Source organism: Narcine bancroftii, chromosome 1 (genome assembly GCF_036971445.1).
Source record: "Narcine bancroftii isolate sNarBan1 chromosome 1, sNarBan1.hap1, whole genome shotgun sequence".
Lineage (NCBI taxonomy): Eukaryota > Metazoa > Chordata > Chondrichthyes > Torpediniformes > Narcinidae > Narcine > Narcine bancroftii.
The window spans coordinates 346577969-346594313 of record NC_091469.1 but is presented as its reverse complement, the minus strand read 5'-3'; the positions used below and the strand labels follow the sequence as shown (position 1 = coordinate 346594313).

The following is a 16345-nucleotide window of genomic DNA, read 5'->3' as shown; positions in this document are numbered from 1 at the left end:
TTACAGTTACCCTCAAAACTCTCCCAGCATTTCCTTCCAAAGATTCTAATTCAAATGACAAACTCTTATGAATTAAAATCACTATGCCTCTTGCCTTAGAATTAAAAGAAGAAGAAAACACATGACCAAACCAATCTCTCTTCAATTTCAAGTGTTCTTTTTCAGTCAAATGTGTTTCTTGCAAAAAAGTCAATATCAACTTTCATTATTTTTTATATAGGCCAATACTCACTTCCGCTTTATTGGATTATTCAAACCCCAGCATTAAAGGTTGCAAATTTCAAATTAGACATTTCTACAAACTAACAATATATTCACCCACTATAAAATATCGCTCCACTTATAAATCCTTAAAATCACTAACCCTCCTCTAAAAACGTCAAATAAAGAAAAATAAAGAAAAAAAAATCACCCCTAAAAAAAACCATCCAAAGGTAGTAATGCCCTAAAAATCTGGGTGTAATAAAAACCCACTAGCAGCATATGACTGTCAAAGATATAGTGCCATCCACTGCCCTGCCCCCCACCTCACCCAGCCAGACATATATTCATTATTCAGTGAAACACATAATCAAATATAATCAACCCAATGATACCAGTCCCAATGACTGTTCTGGTCTTCAATACAAGAAGACTTCATGTCAGCTCTTCTTTCTTTCCATTCTTTCCATGCTTCCTATTCTTCCCATTCCCATTCCAATTTTCCCTTTTAGGTGACAAAGATGAAGATCGACCATTCCCTCGAAAGATTGGCAATAAATTGGCAAATATTTATAAAATTGAGATTTATAAAATTGAGATTGAAAATTACCATAAAAATCTTTTAGCACCGCAGGGCAACAAAAACCAAATTTATAACGCTTCTGCCACAATACTTCTTTGACTGAGTTAAATTTCCGATGCCGCCTAATAATTTCTTGACTCAAATCTGCATTAAAAAATACTCTATTATTTTGAATTATCATTGGAGTTTGACTTTGTCGGGCCTTCTGCACCGCCAGTCGTAATATCATTCCCCTATCTTCCCTATTCCCTATCAAACAACGAATTAAAACTGCCCGTGGTGATTGTCCTGGAAATGGCTTCTTCCTTAATGCTTTATGTGCTCGATCCATCTCCAAACATTCCAGAAAAAAACTCCTTGCCCAACATCTCAGGAATCCATTTCTTGAAAAATTTTATCAGATCAGAACCTTCAATATCTTCTGGGAGACCCACTATTTTTACATTATTCCTCCAACTTTGATTTTCCACTTATTCAATTTTCATCAATAATTCTTTTTTTTTTCTGAATCCCCCAATCCACAAAAGAGTCCTCCACTTTTTCCCTATTATGTTCCACTTGATTTTTACATTAAAAAAAGCTGCTTCAATTTTTTTTTAATTATCTTGTACCATATCTACTGTTTTTATACATCTATTAACATCACTTTTAACTACAGTCATATCTTGCTTCATATTTGTCATTTCACACATAGTACTCATTTTAGTTTTCATTTCCAAAAATCCCCGAGTCATCTGTTTCGCCATGTTATCCATTTGGTAAGCAATCCCTTCCAAAACAGCACACACAGAATCACCTCCCTTTGAGGCCTAACATTCTTAATCTCAACCTTTATTTGTTCCTGTGTACTTCCCAGTAAAGTTAGGTCCTCCTCTTCTTCAGTCACAGTCGGTCCTCTTTTGGTACGGCTGCGGGTCTGAACACCCAACGACAGTACACCAAACTTGTCGGGGCACCATCGCTCAGGCTCCCCCACAGCCCACACCCATTCCAATAAACCATGTACCCTCAAAGCACCACGCATGCCCGGTAGAACCGCTGATCGCGCAGATGCATCCTCCAACGCTATGCTGCACATCCCTGATTCACCTGGCAACATTGCGGGCTCGAGGGCTCCTCTTTCGGCTGGACTACCTGTGCGCCCGGCTTCATGGGAGTGCGGGTCAGCACCAGCCAAACTTGTCATCAAGCCGGTGCCATCTTGCGGAGGCAGGATTGGTGCCGGCATCATACTTAGCCAAGCAGGAGTCCTCTGAGCCTAGGGCTCCCATCGACAACTCTGGTTTCAACTGGACAGGTAGGCCTCAATTCTTCAACACTTTTATAAGGTAGTTTCTTCTAATACTTTCATTTTTCACATTAGTAGCCATTAAAGTCCTCCAGAATTCCAAAAATTAATCACTTTTATAAATTTTAAAACGGGTATTTAAAAAAACTATTGGGGGAAGGAGGATTTGCACATCTGTCTTCTACGCCATCTTCCCACGCCACCCTATGTTCCCCTTTCAATACACTCTCTAACTCAGCATCCACCAGGGTGAAGAAATCTGACAATATATGACTCTTTGCATGAAACAGTTTCTTCTCAAACCATTGACATCAAGCATGGAAGTCAGCCCTGAGAGCAACTCTACAGCTTTCCTGGAAATGACACATGCAAAGTTAAATAGAAAGCAGTTAATCCAATTAAGGAGATGAAGCAAACCCTTCCTCATTCTCAGCTAAAGTAGTGAATCATTTTGGTAGGTTTTCCAATTAACTAACAGTTTAAGTCAGGATAATGTGACTCCAATATGTGGTTAAACCCCTGGTATCTTCTTCACTGCCTTGCAGCTTTTATTTTCCAGTGTCATCTTTCCTGGTCTGTCCCTTTCACTGGTACCTGCTGTCACCCATTCTCAAGATGACAGAATGAGTCCATCACCAGCAACTCCGACAAGAAATATTTCTGTGGTGACAGCAAAACAACAGGGCCAGGTGTGGGCTTACCAACATAACTTCAAGATAGATAGTCTGTGGATCTCTGGTACATTTCCTTCTTGCTTTAAGAAGACTTCTGTCCTCAGGCTGAGAATACTTGTATGTGATGTGGATGGGATGATCAAATGGCTAGTGCATCAATCATGTTAAAATGAAGCCAAAGAGTGAAAAATAATCTCAGAATATCTGCCAAATGGGATGTGAAGTTTGTGATGCACACACCCCACTGTTCACATTTCTCTTCACTCGCCCATTTCAAATCAGTGCTACAGACATTAGTCAATTTGCAAAGTGCTTTCCTGTGTGCACCAGAGCTGAATCTTCCTAGTGTTTCCTGTGTTTCTCTCCTCTTATCACAGTAGGGAACACAAACTCTCAACAGACACTGGAGACCATCTGAGATGACGATGACTGCAATCTGTGTAAGCAAGTGGAACAGAAACGAAGCTGTGATATTTATGTTCTGGCAGGAATTAATGAGGTGACAAGTTATGTGAGAGATCTGGGGATTTGGGGTTGACAAATGCACAGAATATAATTAGCCTTGGCAAGTTATTGAGATTTTGTGTAAATCAGAAGAGAGAAAAAAAAATCTTGTTTAAAGTTTAGAGATTTGGGTTCAAGAAAAAAATATTACGTGTGTTTAATTTTCTTTAGAAACCCTTAGACGCTTCCTGATTCTGGAAGTAAAATTCTGGGTGGTTGTGAGGAGAATACATTCATAGTTCAAAATAATGCAGATCATCTAAATGGATGGGCAAGGGAACAAGAATAAAATGTAAAATGTGAGATCTATCCATTTTTTGTAGAAAACATAGAAATGCAGAATATTTTTAAATGATATGAGATTGAAAGATGTTGGTTTACAGAGGGATGTGGGGTCCTGGCACAAAGTATTGAGTATAAGAATTGGGATGTTATGGTAAAGTTGTATAAGAAATTGGTGAGGCCAAATTTGGATTATTGTGTGCATTTTTGGTCACTTAACTACAGGAAAGATATCAATAAGAGAAAACAAGAAGGGAGAAGATTAAATGGGATGTTGCCCGAACTTCAGGATAAGGAAAGGTTAAATAAGTTAGAACTTTATTTTCTGGAGCATAGAAGAATGAAGGGAGATTGATAGAGACATTTAAAATTATGAGGGGGTTAGACAGAGTATATGTAGATAGGCTTTTTTTTCCACTGAGGGTAGGTGAGATACAAGCCAAAGGACATGGGTTAAGTGTGAAAGCAGAAATGTTTGGGGGGGGAGCGTGAAAGGGAACTTCTTTACACAGAGAATAGTGGGGGTGTGGAGTGAGCTGCCAGCTGAGGTGGTGAATGCAGGTTCAATTTTAACATTTGAGAGGAATTTGGACAGGAACATTGATGGAAGAGGTAAGAAGGCCTATGGCTGAGTGCAGGTCAGTGAGACTAGGCATAAATAATGGTTTGGCACAGACTTGAAGGGCCAAAGAGGTCTGTTTCTGTGCTGTAGTGTTCTATGGTTTTAAATGCATGCATGTACAGCTAACAATAAGGAAAATAAATGGTATATTGGCCTCTATAATGAGCACAAGAGTAAAGACGTAGGAACCTGATGACATTCCTTACCTGAGAAATAATATAAATGTTAATAAGAGAGTGCAATATAGATTCACCAGATTGATTGCTGAGAGAGACAGGGAGTGTTTCATAGGGTGATTATCTTATGATGAAATTTAGGAGAAGAATTGATCTCACTGAATTACACAAAATTCCTACAGGCTTGATAATGTTTCCACTGGCTGGGCAGTCTAGAAATGGATGTCACAAACTCAAGATAATGAATTGTCCATTCAGAACTTGGTAGTGAATAAATGTATTCATTTCAAGGGCTGTGAATCTTTGGAATTCTTTCTTGAATGTATTCAAGACAGAGTTCAAATTTTTTTTTAGATATTAAGGAAATCAATGGGGATGCCACAGGAAGTGATGTTTGGCTGATAGATCAACCATGATCTTATTGAATAGCAGAATGGGTATGCCAGATTATTCTGTTCATCCATTCTTCCATTTCAGTAACTCATGAAAAATTGCTTCACTAGAATCTTCTTATTTTTAAATTGTTAACTCATGAAACGTCATTTGAAAATCTTTCTTCTTTGGCTTGGCTTCGCGGACGAAGATTTATGGAGGGGGTAAAAAGTCCACGTCAGCTGCAGGCTCGTTTGTGGCTGACAAGTCCGATGCGGGACAGGCAGACACGATTGCAGCGGTTGCAGGGGAAAATTGGTGGGTTGGGGTTGGGTGTTGGGTTTTTCCTCCTTTGCCTTTTGTCAGTGAGGTAGGCTCTGCGGTCTTCTTCAAAGGAGGTTGCTGCCCGCCAAACTGTGAGGCGCCAAGATGCACGGTTTGAGGCGATATCAGCCCACTGGCGGTGGTCAATGTGGCAGGCACCAAGAGATTTCTTTAGGCAGTCCTTGTACCTTTTCTTTGGTGCACCTCTGTCACGGTGGCCAGTGGAGAGCTCGCCATATAACACGATCTTGGGAAGGCGATGGTCCTCCATTCTGGAGACGTGACCCATCCAGCGCAGCTGGATCTTCAGCAGTGTGGACTCGATGCTGTCGACCTCTGCCATCTCGAGTACTTCGACGTTAGGGATGTAAGCGCTCCAATGGATGTTGAGGATGGAGCGGAGACAACACTGGTGGAAGCGTTCTAGGAGCCGTAGGTGATGCCGGTAGAGGACCCATGATTCGGAGCCGAACAGGAGTGTGGGTATGACAACGGCTCTGTATACGCTTATCTTTGTGAGGTTTTTCAGTTGGTTGTTTTTCCAGACTCTTTTGTGTAGTCTTCCAAAGGCGCTATTTGCCTTGGCGAGTCGGTTGTCTATCTCATTGTCGATCCTTACATCTGATGAAATGGTGCAGCCGAGATAGGTAAACTGGTTGACCGTTTTGAGTTTTGTGTGCCCGATGGAGATGTGGGGGGGCTGGTAATCATGGTGGGGAGCTGGCTGATGGAGGACCTCAGTTTTCTTCAGGCTGACTTCCAGGCCAAACATTTTGGCAGTTTCCGCAAAGCAGGACGTCAAGCGCTGAAGAGCTGGCTCTGAATGAGCAACTAAAGCGGCATCGTCTGCAAAGAGTAGTTTGAAAATAAATTAGTATTAATAGGCAATGCAGTTTCTGTATTTATTAATCACAAAATAAAAGTTTTTTTAAAAGTCTATAACATCTGTTTAACTTTAAATGTATGCTTGAAACAGGAAGAATAATGAATGGCAAAATTGAGATGAATTATGTTTGAAAAAGTTTACAGTTCCCACTGTTGTTAATAATACCTCTGTCAGCATGGATGATGATAAATAGTTTACTATTATCCTTGAGGACTCAAATGCTTACCAAGCAACAACTGAAAGGATGTACTTGAATAACAACAGGGTTGTAAACTAGATTTGGTGGCTCAGTAGTAATACTGCATTTGAAAATGATGTGCTGGAGTGTAGAAAAACACAGCCATAGGACTTGTGCTCAGAGTTTGAGAAGGTAGTTTGTGATGTAAATGACAGTTTGTTCACGGAATGTCAATATATCAATATTTTTTTTAAATTCTTTGAATGTAGGCATTCCAATTTCCCATTCAAATTATGTTGGTTTGGCATGCCGTTTCAGAGAGCAATAAAGGGCAGTCTAGAGGACAAACCAATTAAAATCTGCCTGCCTAAAGGGACGACCAAGGTGGACAGTACAGAGAGACCTCAGTGAGTTGTTCCCTGAAGGTGGTGACTCAGGCGGACAGGTATTTGACATACTCACCTTTATTGAATACAAAGGTTTGGAGTCCATGACACCGTTGTTCAAGGCTATGGTGAGACCACACTTGAGCAATTCTGGTTGCCCAGTTTCGAGGAAGATACCAATAATTTGGTGCAAAGGAGATTCACCAGAATATTGCAAGGAAGAGACCAGATAGGCTGATTCTTTTTTTTTTCTTCGAGTAAAGGAGAATGAAGAATATAAAATCATAAGGATGATGGATAAATTGAAAGCTCACCGTCTTTTTTCCTGGGTTTGTAGAACTGGAGCAACTCGGTTTTAAGGGAGAGAGGAACATTTTAAAGGGAACCTGAGGAAAATCTTTTTCCACTCATGGGTTGTTCCTACTTTGATTGAGCTGCACAAGGAAGCTATAGAAACAGATACAATAATGATGTTCAATAAACATTTGGACATATAGAATAAAGCCCCTGCTATCTTGAATTCAAGCAACCGGCAAAAAAATCATGGAAAATAAATAGGTAAAAAATGCAGGTTTAAAATTGGCATGCCAACTTTATTTCACTAATCAGGCAACTCGCAACCTAAAGCAACTGGAAAATTTACTTATCTGGCATCTACCACTCCCCATGGATTTTACTGCATAGGGATAGGAGGAATTTAGAAGAATATAGGACAAATGCAGAAAAATGACCAAGCTCAGAATGACATTGTGGTTGGTCTGGATGAGTTGACCAAAGGCGTGTTCTATGCTGTATATTTGTTCTTCTTTTTTACTTTGGAACCTGTCTAAATACAAAAGAAATGTATTTTTGATGGTTAACTTATTTACCTCATTTAGCATAATATTCTCTCAACATTTTTGAAATAATTTAAAGATAACTTTACAAAGTTGGCTGATCAATGAACCTTCTCAAATAGTATTAAACACAGCAGCTGTCATCATGAACTGAAAATAACACTAGAAATCTAGGTTTTGAAAAATATAGAAAATATTGGTAGTGCACAATGAGGCCTTGAAAATCCATTCTTATTAAACAGTGTAAATGTTCTAAGCTGTCTTAAGTGAGTAAATTGTTGTAATATTTTAAGAATGATCTTAAAGCTTAAATTATCCCTGTTAGCTCAGGTTTGAGTGTGCCGTCAAAATATAAAATCATGACTTGGATATTAGAAGGACAGAAACCATTACAATTACATAGTAAACAGGTGTCATCTATTTTCTTGCAGACCACATCAAGGCCATTTGGTAATATAAGCTATATTTTTTTTAAACTTTGGTTAGGCTACACTTGGAATGCTGTGTTGCAATTCTGGTCACCCAATAACAGAAAGGATGTGGAGGGTTTGGAAAGGGTGCAAAAAAAGTTTACCAGGATGTTACCTGGAAACTTGAGCATTCTCTAGAGTATAGAAGGCCGAGGGGAACCTGATAGGTGTTTATAAAATAATGAGAGGCATTGAGGGGTGGACAGTCAGAATCTGTTCCCCAGGGTAAAAGTGACACATGCTTGAGGTCATGCGTTTAAGATGAGGAGGAAGAAGTTTAACGGCAATATGTGGGGAAATTATTTTACACAGTGGTGTCTGTAAATGATGTGAGGAGTATTGGTGGAAGCAAATACAATAGGAGCATTTGATAAGTTTCTTCATAGACACGTGAATATGCAGGAGATGGAGGCATATCTATCAGAAACAGACAAGCAGTGTTTTGATTTGATGTGGCCATCATGTTCAGCAAAGATGTTCTTTCCAATCCTCACTGGATTGTGGTCTGGAGGTGAGAAAATCCATGATCCATTTACACAGTGGGATGCTGAGTCCCAGGTATTGAAATTGGTGATCAGTTTTGAGGGGATGATGGTGTTAAATACCAAACTGTAGTTGATAAAGATCATCCTGTTGAATGCATCTTTACTGTCCAGGTGTTCCAGGGCTTTATGTAGAACTAGTGAGATGGCATCTGCCGTAGACCTGGATAGACAGGAGCTGATAGGCCTCATCACCAGCTTTTCAAAACACATCATCATTGTTGATGTAAGTGCTACTGGTCAATAGTCATTAAGGCAGGTTATGACACTCTTCCTGAGCACTGGTATGATTGAGGCCTGTTTGAAACAGGTGGGTACCACACCCTGCTGGAGTGAGATATTGAAGATATCCATGAATACTTTGGTAAGTTGGTCAGCACAGATTTTTAATACTCAGCCAGGGACTGCATCCAGGTCAGGTACTTCATATATGGACAGGATGGGATCATCAGCGGTTGTGGGGTTGCAGAGGGATGGTTCTTCACTGTTACTGTCATCAAATCAGGTATTCAAGGCATTGAGTTCTGCTGGGAGTGAAGCTTTGCCATCTGCGATTTTACCAGATTTGGATTTGTAGCAGGTCATGGCATTTAGCCCCTGCCACAACTGCTGGGTGTCCCTTGATGCTTCCATTTTCATCCGGAATCTCCACTTTGCCTGGGAGATAGCTTTTTGCAGGTCATACCTGCTCCTTCTGTATTGATCTGGATCTGCAGACTGTGATCTGGCTCTCAGCAGGTTCCAGATTTCATTGTTCATCCAGGGAAACTTCTAAATGATTTGGTGGGAATACACTCATCCACAAATGCTTTGATAAAGTCTGTGACAGCCCTGGTGTAATTGTTCAAGTTCTTATCTGAATGCTTGAACACTGCCTGTGAGAAGCAGAGGTGCCTTCACAGATTTCATTCGAGAGAAAAATTGAGAACAAAGAACATTTATTTTACAACAGTGCAAAGTTAGTTGCTTCCCCTTACCCTGGGAATACACACGCATACTGGGGCTTACCCAACTTTTTATACATTCTATTTCAGTACAGAGGTACCTCCCCCCTTAATATTCTTCTGCCTCCTGGATTGGTTTGGCATTAGGTAATTCTGCCTACGTGCAGTTTGTGTGCCTTTCTGTGTGTATACTTGTTTACCAGGAAGTGTCATGTCTTTGTTCTTATTCATAAATCTCAACCCCCAGGACTTGCTAAATCTATCTACTTGCTATAAGACCCCTATTCTATTATACTTGCTTAACCCTTCCTCACACTCCATTCTTACTCCACCCTTATTCAACCCATCATAATTAATTCCTATTTAGCATTTGCTTGACTTCCCTTATTCCATTATCCCTTCACCCCATCCTAATTCATTCCTATTTAGCAATTGATTAACTTCCCATATTCCATTATCTCTCACACTGCCCAATCCGCTGACTCAAGGAAGTCCTGTAACTGTTCTTCAGCTTCCTAGGACCACCTTATAGCTGTCCTGATTTCCAGAGCTTCACTTTTTAGGCTCTGTCTGTATGAACCCAGACAACCACACGATAGTCAGGAATGTATCCACTTTTCAAACTTTTAAGCTGCAATACATTGGCAATTCAATGTGACAAAGGAACATTTAGCACACAGTCTCCTTCACCCACCACTGACTATGTCCCCATTCTTGTATTCATATCATTCTACTCACAGCTGTCGACTAGATGAGGAGACAGGTTTTGAAAAGCTCTAAATAGAAGAGATGAATAAAAACTGAGAATGCTTTAATTGGAAAATGTAGTGAAGGCAGATTCTAAAATGGTGTCAGTTGGTAAAGGTAAAGCTCCTTCCTCTTCCCCTCCCTCCACCTATATCCACCTTCTGGCCTATGCTCCTTTCCCTTGCCCTCAACACTCCACCTTCTTATTTGGATGTCCCGAAGAAGGGTTCAGGCCTGAAAAATTAGGGTTTTTTTATATTTAAAAAAATGCATTATTGCCTGCTCACATTTTTTTAAAAAAGACAGATTTACCCTTTATGCAGAGAACAAAAAAAGGCAGATTGCACAGTCCTTTAATGAAGAAGAGTCCCGAGCTGGCTTCTGAAGGTGAACAAGGCAGGACATGTAGTGCAGTCATGCTATCTGCATGAGTGAAACATGCATGCCGGGAAGTGAAGGTGCCCTATACCCAACAATGGCATCTGAGGAGCAGGTAGTTGAGCACTAGTGGAGATCTCTTCGAGCAGTCTTAAGACTCAGGCAACGTTATCGCCTTTTTTAAAATTATATAATTTCCCAATTGTGTGATGATTGTATTTGTGAGATCAGGAAAATATTTCTGTAGAACTTGTGGAGAAACAGGCAGCAGTTTGAGGCAGAAAGGCATGCCAACCTGAAGCACCATATGATACCTCTTAGTCATTCATAAGAGTTCCAGTGAACTGGTGATCAATTTCCTCTTGAGCCCTGAGGGCCAGGAGTTCACAAATCTAACTATCACACCAGTTAGAAGACATTCTAGCTGAGATTTTATCATTAACTGTTGATCTGAATGCTCCTGGACTGCTAAGTGCGCAGATGGGTTTTTTATAATACATCAGTGTGACGTTATCAGCCCTCCTCCTTTCAGCAGAGATCCTTTAAGCAGGAGGTGGGGTGACTTCACTCCACCTCTGACACTACCACCCTCAGTGGAGGGAACCTGGATTGCATTGGACCAGCACCTTTGGACCTTTTATGCAGGTAAGTGGAGTGTCTTAAAGGCAGAGGAAACCTGTCTTTAGAATTCACTAAATTTTACTGTAAAAGGGCTTATTGACTGCTCTAATGCTTTTCATGGATGCTCCATGATCTGGTGACTTCCTCGAGAACTTTTGCATACTGTACAGATCACAATTGAGCAGGACATTTAACATGCCATTTGTCTGAAGATTTGTTTTCACTTTATATGTAGCCACAAACGAGCCTGCAGCTGACATGGACATTTCCCCTCCATAAATCTTCGTCCGCGAAGCCAAGCCAAAGAAGAAGCAAGCATACATTCCTGACATTGTATATTTTCTTATTTTAGAAAATTGATCAGTTGCTAGGCAAACTCATCATTTCATTAGCACTTGCCAAAAGTGTGATTTAATCATTCTCATGCTAAACCCAGTGCAATTATTGAGGCTGTCAAACTTGCCCAATGGTCTACAATAAAGGAGAAAGATTTGGTTCTTATGTTGCCTGCATGAACTAAGGTAGATTTTTTTTGAAAAGTAAATAGAAAATCCTGTTGTTTAACAGCACAGTTTGCCAGCAGCAAAAGACTGCAAAATATTTCCCAGTAAACCTGCAATAAATATGTTGCAATCATTAATCTTTGAGCCTGAATGTCTTCATGGGTCAATGCTACACAGTCCACTGACAGTCCATACATATTTCTTTTCCCTAATAATCTATCTGAATTCAGAAAACAAGAGTGTACTTTTGGTCTTGTGAGCTTTCCAGTGTCGTTGAGTTGAATACTAAATAAATCTGCCGAAATGGTGCACTAATAGGAAAATAAGGAATCAGTAGAGATGAAATACTGGGATACGGGTTTGAGATACCTGGGTCACAAATTACTTGCTAATGATGTCAGCTGCAGCTTTGTTAGTCTTAGGACATTATTCCAATTGTAGCTATTCATGTTGCATTTAAGAATCAATAGCAACACTTAGCAATTGGGTGAAATTCAACTATTACTAATGATAGCATGAACTTCACATAAAGTACACACTTCAGTTTTGGCATTTAATATCATAAAATATTTAAATACACAATATACATTGCAATTTTCCTGCCATTTATAATACCTTCTTTACCATATTGAGCTTTTTTTTCATTCAAAGCTTTTTTATTATCTGTAAAATCTATCACTATAATATCACCAATGTCATACAGCAGATTTAAATTATTTCAGTTTTGGTCAGGAATGAAATATGTAATGTAAACTTGACATATTCTAGCAGTTAAATACCCTTCTCATGATCAATATGTTTTGAACTTCCACAGTGGTTCATTTGTAAACACTTTCACATCTGAAGCAGAATCCAAGATCAAGCCACCCACCAGAATCTTGAATAAGTGGAGTAACACTCCATGGCAGTACTCACAGAGTGTTGTGCCATTGGAAGCACAATCTTTCCCATGGAACCTTAAATTAGGAACCTGCCCCCTCTCCCAAGTGACATTAAAAATCCCTTGCATCATTTTGAAAAAGAGCAACAAAATTATCTTTAACAACTTGGTGAACGAACATTCTCCACCTAACTCCGCAAAAGCACTACACTACTTAGTCATGTAATTTTTTTGGTGGTAGCTGGTTGTACAAAAAAACAACCCGTCACCTTTAAAAAAGAAAATGCTAGAAACACTCCGCAGTTAGTCTGCATCAGTGGAAGGGGAAACAGTTAACCTATCAGGTCCAGGACTCTTCTCTGTTCGATCTGCAGAATGGTCCCAACATTTTGTTTCATTAAAGTTTACCAGCATCTGTGTTTTCATATAGTTTGTATATTCCAACATTGGCTGCATTTCAAAGTGTACTTAATTTGCTACATCACACTTTGAGATGAGGTGAAAAGCACCACTTAAATGCAAGTAAAAATACAGTGCTGGAGAAACTCAGCTGGTCAAACAATGTACTTTATATTGCAAGGATAGATGCATAACCATCTTTTTGGCTTGAATTTCTCCAGCATTGTGTTTTTACTTCAACCATGGGGTTTGTAGACTTTTCTGTTTTACTTCCACGTAAATGCAAGTTAATTTATGCAAAATTGAACACAGAATGTTGGCTGCAAAGACTCCAGTGGCTCATGTGCCTTCACTAATTAAAAGGACACTACTCAAATGCACCCAGAGAATCAATTAATCCTTTGCATTTCTTGCCCAGTCTCTGCAATTTATATTAATATGATCTCAGTAAAACAATGTTAATGTTAGTTAAAGTGTGCTAAAATGACATAAAATGATGATTGAGAGGCTATTGGAAAATCATGATTGCTGAATGATGCAACATTACAGCACAAGGGAGTTTATTAAAGAAATTGATTCTATTTCCATTAAAGATTATAGATGAAATAAAATGATAATGTGCTTAAGAGAAGAGACTGAGTGAGTGATTAAGAGGTAATGAAGATGTGTGTTAGTAGGTTGGAAAACAATTAATTGGTTTGAATGACATACCAAGTCATATGAACCACGAAGGTGTATGATTGTTGCATAACTCACAACATGCAATCCTTGCAGGCTGCTGTGGTTTACATAATGGTCCAAATACTCTAAATGTATGTGCACTTGGATTAAACCCACCTGTGTTCTCTGCCACTTCTCTTGCAATAGGGTATACAGTCTTTCTTGTAAGGTGTTAAATATTACTATTCCTCACTGTACAAGAAACTTGAAGCATCTCCTTATGATCTTTGGCATTTAAACAGGAAGATAATTCTCCAACTTGCAATCATTGAAGACCCATTCCAAGATTTTAACCTGCATGTATCATGGATGATCTCAACATGTGCCATTGGAGGATCAAGGGTGGACATTCCTATTCTTGTCAGTTAGGCTCAGGAGGTTTCTTGCAGAATGCAAGAATGCTGTGGAAGTTTATGCAGCATCCAAGGAAAGCAAAAGGCAGTCAACATTTGGGGCCTGAGCCATTCATTGGGGTAACTTTTCCTGATCTCTGACCTTGCCCCTTATTGTTTTACAGTTGCTACTCTGGGATGATCCAGTGCTAACTAAAATCGCAAGCCTGGATAGCTTAATTGTCCTTATGCTAAACATATTGTCAAAATTGCAGTGCGTGGAACTTCAGCCTTAAATATATGTGATAACTTGGTGTTTGAGAGTATGAGGGACATCCTAATTTATTATTTTTTGGCCATCACATGTTCCATCTGAGTGATCACCAACAGTTCACACTGTACTGCAATAATGGGCCAGAATTCACTGTCAAAGGGGCCAATGACAGGCATGATTAATTATGTTCCAATGCCACAGCAGCTGCAGAGCGGTTGGTGTGGACAATGCAGTGCAGTGGACAACTCATAGATCTGCCACCGCTTACCTCCAGTGACCTGGTTTGATCCTGACCTCCGATATTGCCTTCATGGAGTTGGCATGTTCTCCCTGTGACCATGTGAATTTCCTCCAGATGCTCCTCTTATATCCTATATCCCAAAAACATGCTAATTGAGTGGTAAATTGACAGCTGAAAACTGCCCCATGTGTGTAGATGAATGATGCAATCTGCGCTGGGTGACTGTGAATAGAATAAAATAGGTCAAGGAAGGATTAGGGTGGCTGATGTTCAGAGCAAATTATGTTGGCTAAAAGGGCTTGTGTCAATGCTGAAACACTCTGTGACTCTGTTGACTGGGCTTCAAGATGTGATGCTCATCATTATCTTCCCCATCACCTTGCTGCCTGATTCACCATTGCAGTTCTTTGAAACACATAAAGTGTTGTACTTTTTCCATTGATTGGCACTAAACCCACCACTGAAGATTAAATCTTATCCACATTTGTCTCAATATACTTTAACATGTTGCCCATAACTTATTATCTAACGCCATTGTAAATGGAGAAAGGTTCAGAGAGCTCATTGCTGTATCTGATCCGACCTTGTTGGTTTTCGTGCAGTTGGATAACCATGTTGAGGAACTTTGGGGGGCATACGAGGCACTCTAGTATTTGCCAAAGCCCTTTCCTACTCACGGTGTCGAAGGCTTTGGTGAGGTCAACAAAGGTGATGTAGAGTCCTTTGTTTTGTTCTCTGCACTTTTCTTGGAGCTGTCTGAGGGCAAAGACCATGTCAGTAGTTCCTCTGTTTGCGCGAAAGCCTCACTATGATTCTGGGAGAATATTTTCGGCGACACTAGGTATTATTCTATTTAGGAGAATCCTAGCGAAGATTTTGCCTGCAATGGAGAGCAGCATGATTCCCCTTTAGTTTGAGCAGTCTGATTTCTCGCCTTTGTTTTTGTACAGGGTGATGATGATGGCATCATGAAGGTCCTGAGGCAGCTTTCCTTAGTCCCAGCAGAGCTTGAAAAACTCATGCAGTTTGGCATGCAGAGTTTTGCCACCAGCCTTCCAGAACTCTGGGGGGGATTCCATCCATACCTGCTGCTTTGCCACCTTCTCCATTAACAATGGCGTGAAGCAAGGCTGCGTTCTCACACCAACCCTCTTTTCAATCTTCTTCAGCATGATGCTGAAACAAGCCATAAAGACCTCAACAATGAAGACGCTGTTTACATCCGGTACCGCACGGATGGCAGTCTCTTCAATCTGAGGTGCCTGCAAGCTCACACCAAGACACAAGAGCAACTTATCCATGAACTACTCTTTGAAGACGATGCCGCTTTAGTTGCCCATTCAGAACCAGCTCTTCAGCGCTTGACGTCCTGTTTTGCGGAAACTGCCAAAATGTTCGGCCTGGAAGTCAGCCTGAAGAAAACTGAGGTCCTCCATCAGCCAGCTCCCCACCATGAGTACCAGCCCCCCCACATCTCCATCGGGCACACAAAACTCAAAACGGTCAACCAGTTTACCTATCTCAGCTGCACCATTTCATCAGATGCAAGGATCGACAACGAGATAGACAACAGACTCGCCAAGGCAAATAGCGCCTTTGGAAGACTACACAAAAGAGTCTAGAAAAACAACCAACTGAAAAACCTCACAAAGATTAGCGTCTACAGAGCCGTTGTCACACCCACACTCCTGTTCGGCTCCGAATCATGGGTCCTCTACCGGCATCACCTACGGCTCCTAGAACGCTTCCACCAGCGTTGTCTCTGTTTCATCCTCAACATTCATTGGAGCAACTTCATATCCAACATCGAAGTACTCGAGATGGCAGAGGCCGACAGCATCGAATCCACGCTGCTGAAGATCCAACTGCGCTGGGTAGGTCACGTCTCCAGAATGGAGGACCATCGCCTTCCCAAGATTGTGTTATATGGCAAGCTCTCCACTGGCCACCGAGACAGAGGTGCACCAAAGAAGAGGTACAAG

The 16345-nt window shown here is 40.5% G+C and overlaps 1 protein-coding gene across 6 annotated transcripts in view; it reads left to right on the top strand.

The window, feature by feature from the left end:
- LOC138749263 (cadherin-12-like) overlaps nt 1-16345 on the top strand; it is a 352525-nt gene that overhangs the window by 297151 nt on the left and 39029 nt on the right. Inside the window, exon 1 of one of the 6 annotated variants that reach the window (XM_069910464.1) lies at nt 6403-6535. The exons of 4 other annotated variants lie outside the window; for them this stretch is intronic. The gene's annotated coding sequence lies outside the window, so the exon portion shown is untranslated. Of the gene's footprint in view, nt 1-6402; nt 6536-8602; nt 8689-16345 lie in introns of those variants that run through there. One more of the 6 variants, XM_069910473.1, reaches the window with a different exon arrangement.